Source organism: Lipotes vexillifer, unplaced genomic scaffold (assembly GCF_000442215.2).
Source record: "Lipotes vexillifer unplaced genomic scaffold, Lipotes_vexillifer_v1.1 scaffold2641, whole genome shotgun sequence".
Lineage (NCBI taxonomy): Eukaryota > Metazoa > Chordata > Mammalia > Artiodactyla > Lipotidae > Lipotes > Lipotes vexillifer.
The window spans coordinates 225,136-230,525 of record NW_006780363.1 but is presented as its reverse complement, the minus strand read 5'-3'; positions in this window follow the sequence as shown (position 1 = coordinate 230,525).

Sequence of the window (5,390 nt, the reverse complement as noted above, 5' to 3'; positions counted from 1 at the left end):
TTTTTTTTTTTTTTTTTTTTTGGTTTATACAACAGAAATTTATTTTATTAAAATTCTGAAGGGTAAAAGTCCAAGATCAAGGTGTTGGCAGGGTTGGTTTCTTCTGAGGCCTGTAGGTGGCTGTCTTCTTCCTATAGTCTCACTGATTTTTGTCTGCTTGTTTTATTAATTACTAAGAGAGGTTTAAACCCCTCACTATTATTTTGTAGTTGTCTCTCTCTTTATAGGTTTTTATTTTATATATATGCTTCATTTATTTTGTATATATATTTTATATTTTTTGGGGGGGTTTTTTTTGTTTTTTTTTTTTTTGCAGTACGCGGGCCTCTCACTGTTGTGGCCTCTCCCCTTGCAGAGCACAGGCTCTGGACGCACAGGCTCAGCGGCCATGGCTCACGGGCCCAGCCGCTCTGCGGCATGTGGGTTCTTCCCGGACCGGGGCAAGAACCCGTGTCCCCTGCATCGGCAGGCGGACTCTCAACCACTGCGCCACCAGGGAAGCCCTATTTTATATATTTTAAGGCTCTGTTATTAGGTGCATGCAAATTTAGAGTGGTCATATATTTCCAGAGAACCTCTCTAGTAATGCTTTTTGCTAAAATTCTATTTTGTCTAAAAGTAATATACCATGCCAGCTTTCTTTTGCCTAGTGTTTGCATCCTTTTTTACACCCTTTTAAGTCTTTTTGTATCCTTATGTTTTAAATTTGTTTCTTGATATTTTTCATCATTTACATTGAACATTTCATCCACTATAATTACTGATATCTTTGGGCTTATGTTTTAAATTTGTTTCTTGATATTTTTCATCATTTACATTGAACATTTCATCCACTATAATTACTGATATCTTTGGGCTTATGTTTTAAATTTGTTTCTTGATATTTTTCATCATTTACATTGAACATTTCATCCACTATAATTACTGATATCTTTGGGCTTCAGTCTACTCTTTTTATATGCTTTTTATTTGCACCACATTCCGTTTCTTTTTCTGTCCTGTCTTGCCTATATTTTACCTTCTCTTAATTTGGAACTTATACACTTTTCCTGTTCTTTTAGTAGTTACAACAGAAATTATAAGAAGCATTTTAAAGTTATCAAAATCTAATATTAATTGATAAATTTACCCTTCTCTTGAATAGTCCAAGAACCTCAGAACATTTTAAATCTATTTATATCTCTCCCAACCAGTAATGTTAGTGTCGTAATGTATTTTTTTTAATTAATTAATTAATTTATTTTGGCTGCATTGGGTCTTTGTTGCTGCACACGGGCTTTCTCTAGCTGCGGCAAGCGGGGGCTACTCTTCGTTGTGGTGCGCGGGCTTCTCATCACAGTGGCTTCTTTGTTGCGGAGCATGGGCTCTAGGCGCACAGGCTTCAGTAGTTGTGGCATGTGGGCTCAGTAGTTGTGGCTCGCGGGCTCTAGAGCGCACACTCAGTAGTTGTGGTGCACAGGCTTCATTGCTCTGCGGCATACGGGATCTTCCCAGACCAGGGCTCGAACCTGAGTCCCCTGCACTGGCAGGCAGATTCCCAACAACTGCGCCACCAGAGAAGTCCCTGTAATGTATTTTAATTCAATACGTGTATTTTAAACCCAACAAAACATTTAACCCATTCTCTCCTCTTAATTCCATCTTTAACTCATCTGGGATAATTTTCTGGCATTTTAACTTTTAGAATTTCCTTTAGGGTACTCTGCTGGAAGCAAACTCTCTCAGTTTTGTTGTGTCTGAAAATGTCTATGTCACTTTCGTTCTTGCAAGATTTAGAAATCAAAATCTGGGCACTAGGGATGCTCATTTTTACTAAGTCGGTCACCGTTTCTAGGCCATTTAAGTTGACAAAGCATCTGTCTTTCTATCTATCTATCTAGCATCTAAATACTTCCTGGGTTCATATTGTTATTTTCAATTGAGAACTATAGGGTTTTTACTTAACTTCTGTATTACACCTATATCTTTTTTCTTCTACACCTAGAGTCCTCATTCACAATGACACAGAGGATAACTGAATTCAAACATCACATAATTACTCATTTGCTTTACCCAGTATTACAATAGGCTAAAAATAATAATCCAATACTACTCTACCAGTTATTACCAAAATCACTTAAACATTTTTTGCCTATAGTGTACCCATTCTCCCCCCATTTTAAGTGACTATATCTACCTTGTTAGGTCATACGGTCATTTGCATACTGTAGTTTTTCTCTTGTAACATTTTTATATTTCAAAACATTAAAAAGGTTTTCCAGCTCTGTTCCCCTCACTCAACTTTTATATGGACTTTCTCTTTTCTTTATCCCTATTATCCCTGTTCTGCTCAATTTTGATTCTACAGTTTCTCCTCAGTGTAGGACTCTGTCCTGGAAAAGAGTCTTGGCTGGTCTGCTTTTAGAGTAGATAAGAACTAGCCTGCTCCAACCCCTTTAGGTCTTACCAAGTGCTGCTTGCACTTACTCACTTTTGAAGTGGACAGTAGTGATACTCATCCAGTTTCAATTGCTGTTAACCCACCACACTTTCCAGTAAATATCTGTTGGCTATTTTGGCTGTTTTGGGGTCCATCTGTTTGTAAATAAAACAGGTCTTTCACCACAGACTTTGAAAAGCATTGAGGAACGAATCAGAGGAGGGAGAGATGAACGTTAGGAGGCTTCATGAAAGAAGAACCGTGGCTCTTAGGCTGGGCCATGAAGGGCAGTCAAAGTGGGAATGAATGTTGACATTCCCCAGGGCTCTGCCCTTGGCCTCCATCTCACTTCCTTTAGGGAGCTCATCCATTCCCATGCCTTCAAACATGACCTTCAAGGCAAACACTCTCTAAGATCTAGGTCTTCAGCTCAGGAATCCTTTTAACATTAGACTTGCAGAGACACTTGGAAGTCCCACAGACATAAGAAATTCAGCATAGCCCAACCAAGAATATGACTTTCCCCCTAAACGTTGTCACTGCATCTCACAAGTTATGATATGTTGTGTTTTCATTTATTTCAAAGTATCTTCTTTTTTCTTTCAAAGTAATTTCTTTTTTCTTTGACCCATAAGTTATTTAGAAGTACATTGTTAAATTTCTAGATACTTTGGAATTTTTGAAATATTTTTATATTATTGATTTCTACTTAATTCCATAAGCATAGTTATATAGTTCCTTTCCTTTGAGTTATATTGAGACTTTTTGAACCCCCAATATAATTTCTCTTGGTGAATGTTCCACGTGCACTTGAAAGAGTGTATATTCTGCTGTAGTTTAGTGAAGTGCTCTCTACAAATGTCAATTAGGTCAAGCAGGTTGATAGTGTTATACGAATCTTTTATATCCTTACTGACTTTCTTTCTACTTATTCTATTAACTATTAAGAGGTGAAATCTCTAACTATAATTGCAGATTTTTCTATCTTTCCAGTTTTATCAGTTCTATCAGTTTTTGCCTCATATATTTTGAAGCTCTGGATTTGGAATGCTATCTTTAGCATACGATATACATTAAATATTCACAAATATATACGAGTCTGTGGAATCTACTTCTTGACTATTTCGTTCCATTGAGCCATTTATGTATCCCTGTGCCAGTTTCACATTGTTTTAGTTACTGTGACTTTAGACAATACTTTGATTATTGCTAAGGCAAACCGTCTCCCTTCCTCACAATTAATTTTTCTTTTCAAAAATATCATGGTTCTTTTCATGCATTACTATTCATTTACTATTCATTCAGAATATGAACTGGTCAAGTTCTTGGTAAGTTTAATCTTAAGTATTTTATACATTTTATAAAATATATATGGTACATATCCCTATTGCTCAGAGATATTTTTCCTATTAAAGATATATGAAAGGGGTTGGCCAACTTTCTCTTTGAAGGGCCAGATAATAAATATTTTAGGCATTATGGGCCATATGATCTCTGCCACTTTGCCATTGCCATTGTAGCACAAAAGCACCTACAGACAATATATAAAGAAATGGCCATAGAACTCTATTTACAAAAACAGGCAATAGGTCAGATTTGGCCTGTGGGCCATAGTTTGCTGACCCCTGATATAGAGAAAGATTTTTGGTGCATAGATATCTTTTATCCATACTTCATAATGAATCTTCTAATACTATACTTTAGTTGAGTCTACTATTTCTATGTGGGCAAAATATCCAAACAAAAGATTACTGTGTTCCAACTTTCCAATATTTATAGCAGTTATACCTTTTTGTAACCTTATTGCATTGGCTGGTTAACTCTAGAGCAGTACTTACCTATAGTGCTAACAGGAGGTATTGTTTTGTTAATCGGAAGGCTCTATTTTTTCAGCTCCAAATATGATGTTGCTTGTTAGTAGTGTCTAAAAAATGTTCAAGTTTCAGATATGATGGTTAGATAGATGGTTAAAAGATTAGATATCTTTTAAGATTCCTTCTAATTCAAATTGTTTCATTATGAGGTCATCGGATATTACTTTTTGATTGTGGCTGTGGACTAATTGAGTACTCCACTGAGCAATCCATCACCCCCACCACTGACCTGTTTTTACTTAGTGTTTTCCAATTTTTTGGTTCAATTACTTGAACCTCAAGACAACATGGAAGAAAATTAATTCTTCCCAGGGATTAAGAAAAGGTAAGTAGGAAATGAAACTTATTTGTTTTAGAGTTATTTAAGGTGTTTTCCTTTGAGATTTTTCAACATAAATAAATTACTGAAATGACCTTTGAGTAACAATTGTAAACTTAACTGAAAATTCAACAGTGTTTTAGACAGATTGGAGGTGAAAGGTGCAAAGAAAAATAAATTGCTAAGACTTATATGAGAATAAAACCTACAATGTTTATTCCTGAAAAGTCTGGGTCCAACGTATAAGTTCATCAAGCACATACAATTTAAAAAATATGTATTTAAAGTTGAAAGTTAATATATGCATATATGCTTATAACTATATATATTTAAATATTTTAAAATTTCTTCTAAATAAGCATTCATCTACTCACAAAGGTGTCAATGGGAGTTTCATATTCATATCCTAGGCAAAAATTGATCTATTGTTGGTACAAAACTTAGTATTTCAATTAGTCAAAAATTTTCAGTTTGGAATTCACATCCCCAAAATGAAATAAAAACAAATGTAATCAGTATTGCCATATTTACTTAATTTCCCTGAAAAACTAAAAATTAGTCCAGCTATAAAAATGAGGCACACAGGGCTTCCCTGGTGGCGCAGTGGTTGAGACTCCGCCTGCCGATGCAAGGGACACGGGTTCGTGCCCCGGTCTGGGAAGATCCCACATGCCACGGAGCAGCTGGGCCTGTGAGCCATGGCCGCTGAGCCTGTGCGTCCGGAGCCTGTGCTCTGCAACGGGAGAGGCCACAACAGTGAGAGGCCCGCGTAACGCAA